Source organism: Protopterus annectens, chromosome 5.part0 (assembly GCF_019279795.1).
Source record: "Protopterus annectens isolate FY-2018-M chromosome 5.part0, PAN1.0, whole genome shotgun sequence".
In the NCBI taxonomy this organism is placed as follows: Eukaryota; Metazoa; Chordata; order Ceratodontiformes; family Protopteridae; genus Protopterus; species Protopterus annectens.
Genome location: NC_056735.1, coordinates 338,103,495 through 338,120,328, shown reverse-complemented (window position 1 = coordinate 338,120,328; position 16,834 = coordinate 338,103,495).

The window sequence follows — 16,834 nt, the reverse complement described above, 5'->3', positions numbered from 1 at the left end:
GTTCTGCAATATTCAATTGTGCACCTGCTGTGCAGCTGACTCATTCCAGTCACACAGTGGATTAGGCTGACATTCCATTGCTTTAGAAGACATTTCTTAATTGTGTAGACTGTGAGTTTTTGAATATCTCTGACCATCCTTTTACACCTATTTTCTCAGCGTGTGTTTTAGTTATTTCCCAGTTTGCGCATGTGATTTTATTTATGTAGAGGTAAGGTCAGAGAAAGAGAGAGTGAAGGATTACTTCAACACTTTCATTCTACAGTTAAGTGCTATATAAAGACTGACAGAAAAACTGCTGCTCACCTTTACTACTGATGCAGTACCAGTCTTGTACAAATAACAGTAAAAGCAAAGTTACCTTGAAATCTAAATATAACAAAGAGAACAGAGTGCTGAGCAAAGGTAATTCCACAACAAAATCCAAATTATTCAATGAAAAAGTCACTGTTACACTTTTATTCTAAACAAGTACACTCACTGAACATAAAAAAAACATGTAAAAGTACTGATTCATTTTTACCATCAGTTTCTTCAGATAAAATTTTACCTGAAGAATCTGGTGGTGAAAATGCATTAGTGTGTTCACATGTTGACTACCTTCAGTTCAAGAATGAATCTATCCATGGGGGAGTTAAAATGGCCGCCATCATACAGACACTGCTACTTTCTAGCTCTATCAAAGTAATTATTGCACTTTATCATGGCCTTGCTCTTCAAAAATTAAACTGGTTTGAATTTCCCAATCTGTCATTGCTCAATCAGCTCACCACTGCCCACTCTTTTATCCACAAACCTGAAAACTGCACTCTCCAACCTAGTACAACTAAATACCAACCCCAGGACCCTTCGATCATCCAATAAACTTGTACTCAAGGTAACAAAGTCCCATAATTACTTCAGTGACTCTCTCTTCTACTTAAAAGTAGCCAAACAGTGGAACCTATTACCCCAGAATATCTTTAAAAACACAGATCGTCATAGCTTCAAAAAAACTCCTAAAGGAATACCTTACTCAACAATGGCTATGCTCCTGTACTACTCCTGGCTAGTTTCTCATGCCTTCGATCAAATGTTTTATAGGTTCATAGGTTCTGACTATGTTCTTGTCTTACTTACACCAAATGAAAATGTCACAATGGTTTTTAGGTATATATCTAATGAGTTTCATATTACTGCCTGTCATAAGGCTTAAGAAATGTAATCGTTTTCTGTTTTACATTCACCTTTTTGTAAATTGTGATTGTTGGCAACTGTCAAACATTTTTGCATATTGTTTGTAAATCCTTTAAAAATGTTTGTAATTTTTTTGTACTATTGTTATAGAGCTTATCTCCCCGGGTCTCTGTTGAAAACGGGCTACTTGCCCAGCCGGACTCTACCCGGTTAACAAATGTAAACTACATAAATAAATAATTTATTCAGGTCTAATATTATTGATACCAAGTTCACTTTTTCAACAAAATACAACTAATCTACTATCAATACTAACTCACCCAATTCACTAAATGGCCTAAGAACAGAAGGGGATAGTTAAAATAGGAAGATTACCTTGGATACTGCCAATCCGCGGTGATACAGCGGTAGCATTGTTACCTCACAGCAAGAGGTTCTCCTGTTCGATTCTCGGCTGGAGTGCCTTCTGTGTGGAGTCTGCATGTCCTCTCCGTGGTTGAGTGGCCTCCAAAAGGCATGCATGAATGGGTGTGCCTTCACTGAAGGTTGGGTGTCGGGCTGGCAACTCGGTACCATAAAAATCGACTGCCAATCATTAGCGGACCAGAGTTCCGCTGTGGCGACCCCTAACCGAGAAAAGCTGAAAAGACAAACAATCTTGGATACTGCCAGGACTCCTCCACATGTGAATTGACTGCATGCTGTCATGTCTGTTCAGAGTCTAGTCTTCATTTTATTATACCTAAAGCAACAAAATAAATCAAAATTCCGACTGACTTGGATAATAGGGACACTCAAACCAGCAAAACCAAGTTTTCGGTACTTGCACCTACAGAAAAAGAGAAATCATCAAAAAGACCTAGAACTGGAAAACAGCAAACCAGCAAAGTACCCAGTAAGAATAAACCTGAATCTACAAATCTTGAGGAACTAAAACTAGCCATACAACCACTCCAGATGGCCATTCAGAATTTTTCTGACCAGTTAAAAACCTTTGGTGACGCAATAATTAAATTGTAGCCGGAATGGAAAAACAGAAAGTCTTTGATGATCATTTCAAGATTGATGAATTGCAGAAGGAATCTAAATCAAACACCAAATCCATACAAGAATTGCAGCAAAAAAGACCTAGAAGCAAGATCCAGATGTAATAACATTATTCTGAGAGGTATCCCAGAAAATGTAGAGCAACCTAAATTACAGGAAACGATCTCGGTTATTTTTAGTGCCCTACTTGGAAACACCACTGAAACAAGCCAAATAATTATTGAAAAGGGTCATCAAGCCATTCAACCGCCATTGAATTCCAGTAAACCAAGATTACTCTATGTCAAACTACTCAATTATCAAAATGTGAGCAAAATTCTTTCAGTGGAAAAAAGAAACACATTGTCTCGAATGGATCTAAAATATTCTTTTCACAGGACTACAAATTAAAATGGAAAGACAAAAATTTTCTCTCTACTGCACTTATTTGACCCAAAAACAAATCAAGTTTCAAATGAAATCCCAAAACTCAGTGCATTTCCAACACCAAGGAGTCAAATACTCTGGTACTAACATCATTGAGGTGAAACAAATCTTCTCCAGCGTCTTTAAATCAGTTCCTGAGCTAGGCATAATTAAACGCTGACACAAATTAGATGCCGACCTTTGCTTAGCTCTAAATACAGCTTTCACTAATCCTGGAGACCGAATCCTTTGTAAATAAACAGAAAAATACATTATACCACTTACGATGCTTCTGTGGCGAATAACAATCTGTCCGACATGGTTTGCCATGTGGGAGCTATTGTTTATTCGTTTATATGCTTGCATTGACCCATTCACCTCACGCAAGCTTGTGGTTTCCCTTTCAACCATGACCTTCCCTTCCCAGTTGTCACTTCTCTCTTAAAGCAACATATCAACAATTATCTGCTTATTTACAGTGCTACACACCAAGCCAATTGAACAAAATGCTTATATGTGTCCTAACAATACATTTCATGTGATTATGCCTAAGGATATACAAAGAAGCCAAGAATCCCCCAGAAAACAACTTTGGAATTATATGAGTTTACTTTTTTACCAATTGACAGTTTGCTGCCCTTTGAATTTCCAGTAACTATGATCTAATCCATGGATCCTCGCAAAAGTACACTATTTATCTCCCTTATGGTATTCTATAATCTTAAAAGCTTTCCTAGATGTAACTCTGCATTTAACCTTATTTGATGTTGGCTCACTGTAAATATTTACTCAAGCGACTTTTAAGGCTTTCACCAGATATGCTATTCATGTTATAAGTACATTATGGACTTGAGGCTTATTTTCTTTATTCGTGAATTGTCCCTATTGCTGGAAGGTTGCTCAGGCAACTGATACAAATAAGAAATGACATACATGACTGATCTGATGGGCTTTAATTCCTTTCCCTTTAGGTTTTGTTGTGTTCTCATGTGAATATTAACAAGAGAATGCACGTTTTAAAAGGACCTTAACTGAAACTTGCTTGAACCCTGTTTTCACAACCATAAATAGGGTTTTTCTTTCTTTTTGGAAAACAATACCTACTCTGCACCTCTTGCAGATGCTACCTACTATTATTTACTATTATATAATTTTTTTTCTCCCACATTACAATACTGGTTAAAACATTGAATGTAGCTGCCATTAAGTACCTCTCATGATTGAAAACTCCTGATGACCATACTGTATGTGTAACAGTAAAGTTACTCTATGAATATATACTTAGCTTAAATGTTAGATGACAACTGTTTAGAATGTAATTAGCTAAAAAGAATTTTTGACAAGCTGTTACAGACTACTAATTTTATCGACTTGGCAACAGCTTACCTCAAAGCACCTCTTTGAGGTGACTATATGTTAATCCTTTTAAGTTTTTCCTACTCAGTACTGAAAAGTATGAATAAGCTTAGAGTATATACCACACACCATTATCTCCCTGTTCATGGGTGAGACTTAACTCTAGTAATACGCTTAATACTTAAACCGCACTGTGTATTACATTCTTACCATCTATTGGTTTAATGCTATGACTTTTATAATTATATTATCTACTGCCTTTGTCCCAACTTCACAGTAAGATCAACTATTATATCATTACCCAATTTCATTTAATTCACGCTTCACCAGTAGTTATACAAATGCAAAAACACGTGCTATTATTTATAATTACTACTCTCCTAGTATTTACCGCCAAGCTGAGCTCAAAATGTACCTGCTCTATAGAACATTATAACTATGCCTCAATATACTCATCATTTTGCACTAACATATCAGCTTCATTTTATAATACCTCCAAACTTACTATGTGAGGGATGTCCCAAACAATATTATCTCTTTTATCTCTCTTATTTATTCTTTCATGAGTAAAGAAGAGCTAGGATCTTAGCAGTTGATGCCTTAGGAAGTTATGCTATTTACACTCTGTCTACCTTATATTTTAACTTTGGGATTACAAGCTACTAGGGAAATGTTTTTAAGAGATCTGTTATCATCTGAACCCTGTCCTAAACTCAGTCTTAGATCTCTAATAATTACTATCCCTTTCTCTTCTGGGCTAAGTAGATTTGTGATTAAGCACATGTGTGATGCAGGAAGGGATATATGCCTTTGTTCTGTCTTACTTAATAACTTTACTCCCTTTGTATTTTCCCTTTTTCTCCCAATGATCCATAAGCTCATACCTTACTATGTAGACAACTGATTCATTTAATGTTAAGGGAATTCAATTAGGAAAAAAAGGAAACTATTACTATACCTGGTCTTTAAATATAAAGCTAATCTAACCTTCATACAGGAAACACACATGCTCTCTGAACAATGGAAACCCTCCCTGAGGAAAATGGATTGAGACTGTCATAACCTTTGGTAAAAACTTGAATAGTGCAGGGGTAGCAATTATTATTAAAACAAATTTTCAAGAAGACATTATAAACTATGGCATAGACCCTGAAGGATGGTGATGTTATATAACAACCAAATGTTCCTACCTAGATAAACCCATCTAGATATTAAACCTCTATGCTCCTTGTGTTAATCAACACGGATTTATGTCAGTCTACAAAATACTATTTGCTTTCCCCAATTACTACTACATTATAGGAGGGGATTGGCATTCTGTTCAAGACACTGAGAACGACAGAAAAACCCTAAATATAAACACAATAAATATGCTTCATTAGCTGTTATGGAACTTAAAAATGACTTCACTTTATTTGACCTTTATGTTTTCCAGTCTAGCTATACCACCAAAAACAAATTTGCCTTCTACTCTCATTGTCATAAGACCTGGTCCAGGTTGGATTGCTTTTTAATCTATTAATGTTTTCTCTAACTTTAACAATTCATTTTATACTGAACCCAGATTTCTTTCTGATCATTCTAAGATTACCCTAACTATTGATTGGCTTAATAACCGATATATTAGCAATAGGGGTAATAACTGGATATTAAATTCTAACCTCTTAAGTAAAAAGGAAATGATACAAGAGATTGATACCATCCTGGATCAGGCCCTAAACTCGCTAGATCTTAACCAACTACCTATTGATATCTATTGGGCTTCTATGAAGTCCATAATCAGAGGCACCTTTATAAGTAAAGCCTCTTAGTTTAAAAAAATATATCTTCAGGAAGAGTTTACACTTAAAAATAAAATCACTAATCCTGAAGCTGAACTTCAATCCAACTTCAGTCATGACACTGAAAAACAAATAACCCAACTACAGAAAAAATATATATGCTCTTAACATGAAAAACTTGTCCTGCCAAGAATTAAAGACATTAATAAACTTCTCTGAATGGTCTCATATGCCATCCACATTCCTATCAAGATTAATCAACCAAAACAACCTTTCTCCAACTATAACAGAGCTTTTTTTACTAAGGGAAACACTATTATACTAACTAGGGTATTATTCAAATATTCAAAAACCTGTATATTCATTCCTATGGCTCACTCAACTCTTTTTCAAACAAACAAGACTTGGAAGCTTTCTTAAATCAATTAAACTTCCCCAAACTTAATCTAGATCAACAAAAATCCCTATCAACCACAATTACCAAACAAAAAATTATTAAGGTAATCAATAAACTTAAACCTAATAAAGTCCTGGGACCTGATGGCCTCACCAAATAATTTTATAAATCCTTTGCCCAAAAGATTTCTTCCTTTCAACTTAATCTCTTCATTTATATTACCAATAATGGAATAAATGACATACATCTAAATGCTTCTAAAATGATCCTCATCTCACAAATCAAACTCTAATCTCGAAAATTCACTAAATTATAGCACAATGGCCCTAATCAATCTTGATATGAAGATTTTTGCTTCAATATTAGCAAATAGAATCAAACCCATTATCCCGAGTATTGTCTCTTCTGAACCATCAGGATTTATGCAACATAAACAAACTTTTGATCATACCCATACGCTTGATGCTATGATTGCCCTCTCTAACCATACCCATATTCCAATATATACCCTGGCCATTGATGTCTCTCAAGCTTTTGACAGACTTAATGTTGATTTCCTCCTATCTTACCCTGATTTGATATACCCTCAGTTTTTATAGAAGTTTTCAAAACACTCTAATGCCCACATTATCCTACAAATTAACAAAAATCTCTCCTCCCGGTATTGACATTAAGAATGGAGCCAGACAAGGTTGCCCAATGTCCTCTTATTTATTTATTCTAGATATTGAACCCGTATTCCTTCTAATCACTCAGAAAACCTTCCATCATATTCCTACTCTCTTTAATATCAAAATTGCTCTATCAAGTTTTGCTAATGATCTAAATCTATACTACTCTCTTCCTAACTCAGATCTTCAGAAAATCTTAACCTCTAATGATAACTGCTTGATATTCCCTAACTATAAATTAAACTTAGGGAAAACTGCTGTCTTTCCCATAAATTATTTTTGTCAAGTATCCACGTATCCCTTATCTTCTGGAATCAACGTTAATCCATCTTTGCAACACCTAAGATTATCCTTTCACCAAGAATCTAAAAAGTTCTATCTAAATAACATCACAAAACTCTGGTCTAATATACAACAAGACCTTAACAGGTAGGCAAAACTGCATCTCCTGCTTCTTGCTAAAGTAGTCATAATCAAGATGAATCTCCTACCTAGGTTTCTATATATCTTTAATGCTTCCAACATAACTGTTAACAATACATTTTTAATCCCTTCATTCCTCTATCTCTAAATTTATCTGGTCTCCCAAATCAATCAGAATTAGTTATAGAAAACTGATTTATCCCAAAGAAAATTGGGGTCTAGTTCTACCTGAATTTAAACTATATTATGACATTGTCAATTGCAACAGAATAATAGCAATCTCTGACTACTCCCCAAACTTGGTCACCAACCTGGATAAAACTTTTCTACAACTATATCAAAGCATTTAATTTCAATATCAAAGCCCTCCCCTTTCTTAATATGGAAGGATTAAAAAATACCAAAATACACATATCCATAAAACATAAAATAACCATTTTACAATCCTTAAACGTATTCAACACCTTCAGTACTCTACAACCTATTCACCTTAACCCCAACCTCAAAATGAATAACAAAATGGTTAACTTAATAAACACCCCCTCCTTAAAGAGTTAACTATATCTGATATCATCCCCTTCAAAAATAAATCTATTGCTGAAAAGAGAACTCAAATGAACCTCCCTAAAAGTTATACAATCATAAAAGACAAATTCAAGACCTTTGCCGCAATGTCTTAGAGGACCTTAACATAACCACTAGTGACATTAAAACCTGTAAAACTATATGGGACCTTCTTTCACTTAATAGAAAAATGATATATAACTCATACAAACTTATCCTGTCAATTAAAACTAAAAAAGAAGTAATCTTCTGAAAATATTGAAAAGACCTAGATCCATCTTCTTCTTCTTCTTTCGGCTTTTTCCCAGTTAGGGGTCACCACAGCGGATCACCTTGTCCGCTCATGATTGGCAGTGGAGTTTTACGGTGTCAAGTTGCCAGCCCGGCGCCCAACCTTCCACAGAAGGCACACACACGCACGCACTCACACCTAGGGCCAATTTAGAGAGCCCAATCAACCTACAGCATGTCTTTAGGATGTGGGAGGAAACTGGAGCACCCAGAGGAACCCCATAAGACCACAGGGAGGACATGCAGACTCCGCACAGAAGGCGCCCCAGCCAAGGGTCGAACCGGAGAACCTCTTGCTGTGAGGCGGCAATGCAAAAGACCTAGATCCATCAATTTCTCCTAATGAAATTTCCCAAGCTATTCATCTGACCTCAAAGCTTCCTCCCCTTAAAAAACTTAACTAGACACAACTTATGGTATTTCATAATCCTTACCTCACCTCAACCACACTAAATAAAATCTATCCCACAACTCCCCCTTTCTGCCCACATTGTGACAATCACAAGGTTGAAATATTTCATATTTTTGGAGTTGCAATTGCTCCTACAAACTCTGATGTTCATTAACAGTTCAACTGGAAAAGATGGGCTATGAAAAAACAACTCTATCTTGCAAATTTGCTCTTTTACACTCTTTTACACATCCCTCCTATTGGTTTATCTAAGTTGTAGACATGTGTATTAATATCACTTTTTGCTCTACTCAAATATTACATTACACTCAACTGGAAAGACAGAGCCTCACTTACATGGGATGGATTCAAATACCTAGCTACCAAACACTTACTTGACCATAAATTCACCTGCCTTCACCCATAAATTCCACCCTCACTTCACTGAATTTTGGGACACTCTGTTTGATCATATTCTAGCTTGAAACTGTTAACCCTTCTTCAGCTTTGGACATAAGGCATATTTGTACTTAGTTATCTTTTATAATGTCATATATATATTTTTTTGTATGATTGTAACTTCACCTTTTTGTGGAGTTGTTGTTTATACTGCTTATATGTTGCAAGTGAATGTGAAATAAAGAGATTTAAAAAAAATGGATCTATCCTCACAACTGGGATAACACAAAGGTTAGAGGAGAGCTACTCTGGTTATTTAATGCCTGCTGGCTGTCCATTTCTGGCAGTTTAACCTGCCTAGTTCCCCTCACCCCCCTGCTGATGCTCAGATAACCTATATGTCTATTTAAAAAACAACTATACTCGATGTCTTAAAAAGTGAAAAGCATAAAGCATTTCTAAGTTTGTAAAACTGAAGACTATTCAAAAGAAATCCTACAAGCAACTTCTCTATATCTCATTGAGTCACAGTGTGATCAGTTTCTATATGGTTGAGTTCATGTCCCTAATGTTGAACCCCTGACCACAGTCTTCAATAGAAAAATAGTTTTTGCTGCAGTTTCTAATAGATAGTAATTTACATTTCCTTATCAGTTACTCTTTATTCCGTAGTTGTGCAGCCATGGAGTTGATGTGTATAATTGTGGAGGGAAATGGGATGCATTTTAAAAAGTCAAGCTAATATTGGCTTCAAGGTGTAATGCAATGAGATGTAGGTGAGGCCTTAAGAAAAGACAAAATAAAAAAAAAAAAAACAACAGTATAGCTGGATTACAGCTGTTGATTTATTTCCAAAAATGTTACTTAAAAGGTTGTGTTATTACTTCCCATAATATATATCTGAGCATGGTTTGGATTTGTAAGACTGAATTCATATCTGTCTGTTTCTTTGTAGTGTTGGACTTTCTCCTTAAAATAATTGACAATTTACCAAAAGGCAGGATAAGCTGCACTTAAGCTAAGTTTTATTTTTGGTTTAATAATACAGGTGAATCTTAAGTCTGTAGAGTCTTTAGTTGAATACACAGAGGGTATGAATGGAGAGATGATAAAATCAGCAAGCAAAGGAGAGTACAATTGCTGGAAATGATTTAATTCTCAAGTGCTGGTGAGTACCTTCATGAGGTGGACCCTGTTTTACAAAATCTCACCAAAACAACACTGATATAGACTGCATTCTATATAGCATATATCATGGACATAAGTAGGTTAAAAATAAAAAAAAAAGACAGCTGGGTGCACAAACCCCAGGTTAAAAAAAATGTGCCCAATCCTGGTGCAATGATGCCAGAATGGAAAAAATGACCATGCAGAATCCTCAAGACAGGGAAACATTCCTACACAATGGGGCTAGGCCAGGCTCAGGGGGAGGATGCCCCCTGCCTTGTTGTTGAAGAAAGTAGTGGTCCACAAAAAAACACAAAAACTGACATGCCAAAAAGGAGTCAAGAAGAAGATAGTGTGGACTACTGAGGATAAGGAAGAAATTATGCAAGAAGCCCAATTTTCCAGATAGAAGATATTCAAGAGTAAGAGAGAAATTACAGCAAAGGAAAATACAATCACAAGACAATTTTCAAAAGCTTCAAATGTTCATTAATACAATAGATGAAACACATTATATAGATCAAGAAACGTTGGGCTGTTTAGAAAAATAAGTGACAGAGGAAGTGCAAACATATAAAGAACAAAACCTACAGATTTTTGAAAGGTATGAAAAAGAAACATGGGTATGGGAAAGAGAAATCTGATATCATACAATATTTATGCAAAGGAGAAAGCCAAATTAACCAATACAAAAAAAGCAGCTCCAAAGATACATGAAGAGAAATACAGGTAAAGGCACCCAGGTAAGGAAAATATCACAATGCAAAAAATAAGATCATAAACAGGAATGTAGAACAGAAGATTAGTGAAGCAGAAGTTCAACAAATATAAAAGGAAGTTAGGGAATATCTGTAAAGTGAAGTATTTAGTGTAAAAAGTCTAACACAGCTTATGTCACAGCATGATGGAACCAATGAGTCCCTAAAGAAAGGCTAAACAGGTGAAGTGGGAGGCAGCTAAAGAAGAAATATGGACATGGGAAAGAAAAAGAGATTTAATATGTTGCAATAGTTATGCAAAACTAATCAATACAAAAATACAGCACCAAAGATATTTGAAGAGAACTATAGGCAAAGGCATCCAGATATGGAAAATACAAAAAAATAAGAAAACAAAGGGGGAAACTACAAAAGAGGATTAGTAATGCTGCAGTTAAAAAATAGAAATTGAAGTTATGGGCTACCTGCAAAGTGAAGGATTTAATGTAAAAAATCCAACTTTGTTAATGTCACAACATGATGGAACAATGAGTCCCCAAATTGAGGAGAATCAGATGGACTGGGAAACATCTGATCACTTGCCACATGAAAATATTCTGGAGCCTTCAGTAGGAAAACAGTACACAATTTCAGTTGGAGTTGCACAGGAAAAGATGGAGCAAGAAATAGCAGCTCAAAAAAGTCAATGTTGTGGAGTGATAGGCCATTGAGTTCCCATACAAAGGAGTTAACAGATCACACAGGATGAAGTGCAGAGAATTTATCAAATGAAGATGTTCTTGAACTTTCTGTAGAATGCCTGCAGGAAACAGAGAACAAAGAATGTGTCCAGAGTTTAGAAGAAAATGATCTAAGGGAAGAGATAGACATAATAAGATCAATGAAAGAAATAGATTACAGAAAGTCATGAGACCCACAATGTTAGAAATCTAATAAAACAAATGAAGACAGTAATCAATAAATGTATATGATATTATAAAAGTAAATAGGATATATTACTGTGCAGCTAAATTAATAAAAAATAAAGTCTTGTTATAAAAACACAAGAGCAATTAGGGTAAGGAAGGGAAGAAATCAAATGCCATCATGAAAGCATTGAATAGAGAAAACTATAACACAATTAAGACAAAAAGTGTCAATGTTAGAATAGTATAGAAGAGGAAACAGATCAAGAAAAATACTTATAAAGATAGATGTGATATAAACGAAGGCTAAGACTGAAGATAGGAGAGGCAAGAAAACGTAGAAGATATGTGCACAAATATAAAGGAAATGTATAAAATAAGCAAGTCTTTGATGACCCAAAAAAGTTTTGTAGAGAACTGGCAAACTAAGCAAAATGAATAGAAGCACCAGCAAAAAAGAAAAGAAATATCTATGAAGACTCTGCGGAACATAACAAAAGATGCTGAATGGAGTGAAGAAGTAGATGGAACAATAAGAAGTTTGAATATACAAGATATGAAGTGGGATGAAGTACCAGCTAGAGAAATAGAAAAAAATTAAGAAAATCTCCTAAATGGAAAACCCCAGCCCAGATGCAGTACCTAACTTCAGGCTAAAAGTATTAACATCTGTATGCAAAGATTCAGCCCTGAGTAAGAACTACTTATATGTGCATCCCAAACAGACACCAACCTGGTTAACAAGAGGAAAAAATGATACTCCTCCTTAAGAGTAAAACTGCAAGCTATCTTAGAAACTGCAGACCAAAAACTTGCTTTCTGACAATCTATAAACGATATACTGGAATTGATGCTGACAGAATTTATAATCATTTAGTAGAAAACTCAATCATGGAAATAGTCACATGGAACAAAGAATCCTTTCTTGTTAAATAAATTCATAATAGAGAATTGTAAAAATGGGAAGAATCTAAGCATGGCATTGATAGATTACAAAAAAAAAACATTTGACAGCATCCCACATTCATGGATAAATGAGTGCTTACCGATGTATAAGATGCACTCTGCATTGATCAATTCCATTGCAGTGACCATGAAACATTGGCAAACCACTATGTAGCTAAACCACAATAAAGGAAAAATTATTATCCGAGGGATACAAATGTAAAGGGGATATTCCAAGGTGACTGTCACTGTTGCTCTTGTGTCTTGTATTAAGGTGTCTACTTAATAGATTAGGTCATGGCTACAATTTATCTGCCAATAAACAATAAAATGTAAAGACTTCTCATATTCTTTTTGTGTATGATTTAAAATTGTATAGTTCTTTGGATATGTAACTGAAAGCACAACTACAAGTGATTAAAACTCTCAGATGATATGTGTGTTCTCTGGTCTTGATAAATGAGAAATGCAACATTTAAAGCAGGAAAGCTGCCAAATCAAGAACATATCAATCTGGGACAGGAATGTGACATAAAGGAAATTGAACAGAAGAGATGATATAAATATTTGGGATTTGATGAAGGATCGACTATAAAACATGAACAAATGTGAACAAAACAGAGTAAGGAATATTATAGAAGACTATAATTAATGCTTAAAACAGCCCTGACATCTAGGAACAAAGTCAAAACTATAAACTAGATTGCTCTTCTTGTTCTAACCTACAGTTTTGGAGTGATTGACTAGCAGAAAAACGTATTGGATCAGTTGGACAGGAAAACAAGAAATATGCTTCATGCTTATCAAATGATATACAAAATTCAGTGGATGCCAAGATTATATATTCCTCATTCTGAAGGACTTATGGGCCTCAAAGAAATTGGTACAATTACATCTTTAGATCCATGATCATAGGACTGCATATATATTTGCTGACATCGTGAGATCCAAACATAGTGAAAGTTTTAAAATATGAGGAAAACAAGTCTAAAATGACTTATCTGCTTAGTTTAACAGAAGCATATCAGTGTAAAGTGGGAATAGAAATCAAACCAGAAGTAGGCAAATATCAAGCAGAAACTGAATGTGCCAAAAAAACAAAAGAAAGAATATAAAGAGAAGGATCACATGAGATGGTAAAAAAATGTGAAAACGTTATAAATATAGTTGCAATTACAAGAAAATCCTGGAATAACCTTATATTAATCAGGATCTGATACAGGAATACTTAAGGAGAGGTCAATTTAAACCAAAGATGAAATGTTAATATTAGTAGCTCAAGATAGTGGACTACATACACATTGGTTTACAAAGTCCATTGACTATGTGGTAGAAACAGAAGAATGTAGGTTTTGTACAACAGAACTGGAAACAGTCACACATCTTTCTGCTGAGTGTGACACACTAATGGTAGAGGGCTAGTATGCTGTAAGGTATATAATTTACCAAGAGTGTAGCATTGGGGATTGTGCAAGAATTACAATATTGAAGTAGTGGAGTAGCATTGGAAACATGAGCCATAAAGCATTATAGAGAATGATGACATTTATGTCACATGGGATCACCCATTACCAACAGTTCAAGAAATAGATGAGAGAAAACCAGATATATTACTCCATGAAAAGAAGACAACAAACAACACTGATCACTGAAATTGCTGCACCCAGTGATTACAGTGTTTTATGTACACAGAGACACAAGGTCATAAAATACCAGGATTTGTAGGCAAAAATTAGGCCAATGTGGAAGGATACTCAGACAGTTCCAATAGTAGAAGGAGAAATGGGTCTCCATAAAAAAATAATGTATAGTCATATTAGATATGTGTATAACTCCATATAAATTACAGAAGGAGTCAGTTCTGGGCACATTGCAGATTTGGCACTTTTGGCTATCACCAAATACTGAAGCATTACTAATTTTATGAACTTTAATCATACTTTGACTTAGGAAAGGGGTCCATTCCAAATATGGAACTAGAAACACAAAAGGCTTGGAGAAATTAAACCAGATAATCTATAAAATAAATAGATAAATAAACAAGCAAACAGTTTCATAAAAAACAAAGCGTTCCCTAAAATAATGAAGTGGCTCAAACTCAGAAAATATTTTAACGAACTGTAAAATTATTCCTTGGTCAGAATGGCACTATTTTACAATATAAATCTGCAAAAGACGTGTACTAGTCAACACAAATATATTCTGTAGACCAAAGGTAAATTTAGAGTTTCAATATTGTGATGTAGAACTAAACATCTTGTAGTACAGTACAGAAGAGTTATGGAATTTTGTGCTACAGCTCACAAGGTTGACCACATTTCTGCTGCAAAAGTAGACCAGGTGCAACAATTACAGTGTTTTTTGAATTCTAGCTTCTAGTTATAGAATTCCATTTTAAAACTTACAAAGGTGACTGCATTCCTTTTGCAGAAGTAGAGCAGTTGTGATAGTTATAATGCTATGTATTCTAATGGTAGGAAAAGAATATGAGTTTGAAATGAAAACATATAGATATGGGATAGCAGGGCTGCAAACACATTTGAAGGAGTGAAACTAATGGATTGTAGGCTGTATAATTACACTAGTGTCTTCCATTTCATTGCCACACTAAGGGTAAGTATTGCACTCCATTTGTGATAAGCTTTGGATGACAAATAATTTGGCAGTCAGTGTCATTTGGTCATGAACAGAGTGAATATTGAAAAGGTCAGGAGAAATTCAACTAAATTAACTTCTTATTTAAAAATAAACAATAAATAAATAAAATAAGACAATGTGATCAAATTAAAGCAGGCAAACAAGAAATGCTAACAAACCATTTCTGACAAATGGGTAAACGCAGAGATGGCAGTTACATCGCTGTTTGCATAACCTAATATTAATAAGGAATCATAAAACTTACCTTCATTCTGTGTCTAATCAGCTTTAAATTTATATAAAACTTTGTCAATTATTTAATTTGCAAATTTGCTTTACATTTAGTTCATAAGTTTGGTGGAGCCAGAACCACACACCATTTTATTCATCCATTTGATCATACATTTGTTCATTTATTTATTCATTCATTCAGTTTGGTAATTATTAACATCATACATTTCAAGGTCACAGGGAAGCTAGAGCCTATCCAAGCAATCAGAGAATGTAAGGCAGAAGAACTCTTCCCAGACGGGGATGGTGCCTATCAAAAGTAGCACAAACACATGCTCAGTCACACATTATACATAACATATATGTGGAACTAGGAGTGTCATTGATTCACTGGGGATACTTACTTTTTTGTAATAGGAATAATTCGAGATTTGACTAAAAAAACTGACATTGACATACGCAGGGCATGTTACTTCCAAAGAAGACATCCTAACAGTTTTCATGCTTGAGTTTCAAAAGTAAAAAAGACAGCAGCCCCTGGATTCATTAAACTCCATGTCAGAATAGCATTATTCCAACATGGAGTGGACTGTGTCCATGTAAGCACAGCCATGGCAGTAGCCCACCTTGCATATTCATGAAGGCATGCTACTGTTATGGCTATGCAGACATGAAAACCACTGAGTGCAGGGGACGTGTCTAAGCAGTGCACGCACATCTAACACACCACTTGCACTCAGAAAGTGCTGTACGACACTTTTGAAAAGCATTTCTGTGTCCGCAGACACTGAAATGAAATAAAATGAGTATTTCAGTGTCTGCAGACACTGAAATAGATAGGGGAGCAAGAAACAATGCAGGGTGTGTGTGACAGGGTCTGTCACACCCCCCTGCATTGTAAAAGTGCCATACCTGTCAACTGTACGGGTTTCCGCAGAATGCCCAGATGTCTAACTCACATACTTCTCAACCTCCTAGAGCAAGAAAGCTGTACAAAGCCATAAATAATGGGGGGACAAAGGCACAAAAAGGACACTTTTTAAATACTGCACTGACAAACCCAGAAAGCTGATAGAATAAAAGGTTTGCAGTAGCACGGACTTTCTGAGGGGTATGAAGTCTGAAATCCAAATGTCTGTCAGTATGTTCTGACTTAAATCTGAGTGATATGCCAATGATTTGCTAAAAAAACACAGTAACACTTCCTAACATTGCAAGATCAATAATTAAAATCTATCCCAATGTGTCCCTTTATGATTTCCCTTACTGTGACTGACAAGAAGTACAGATACATGTAAATAAAGTGGGTTTATGAATTTCTATATTTTT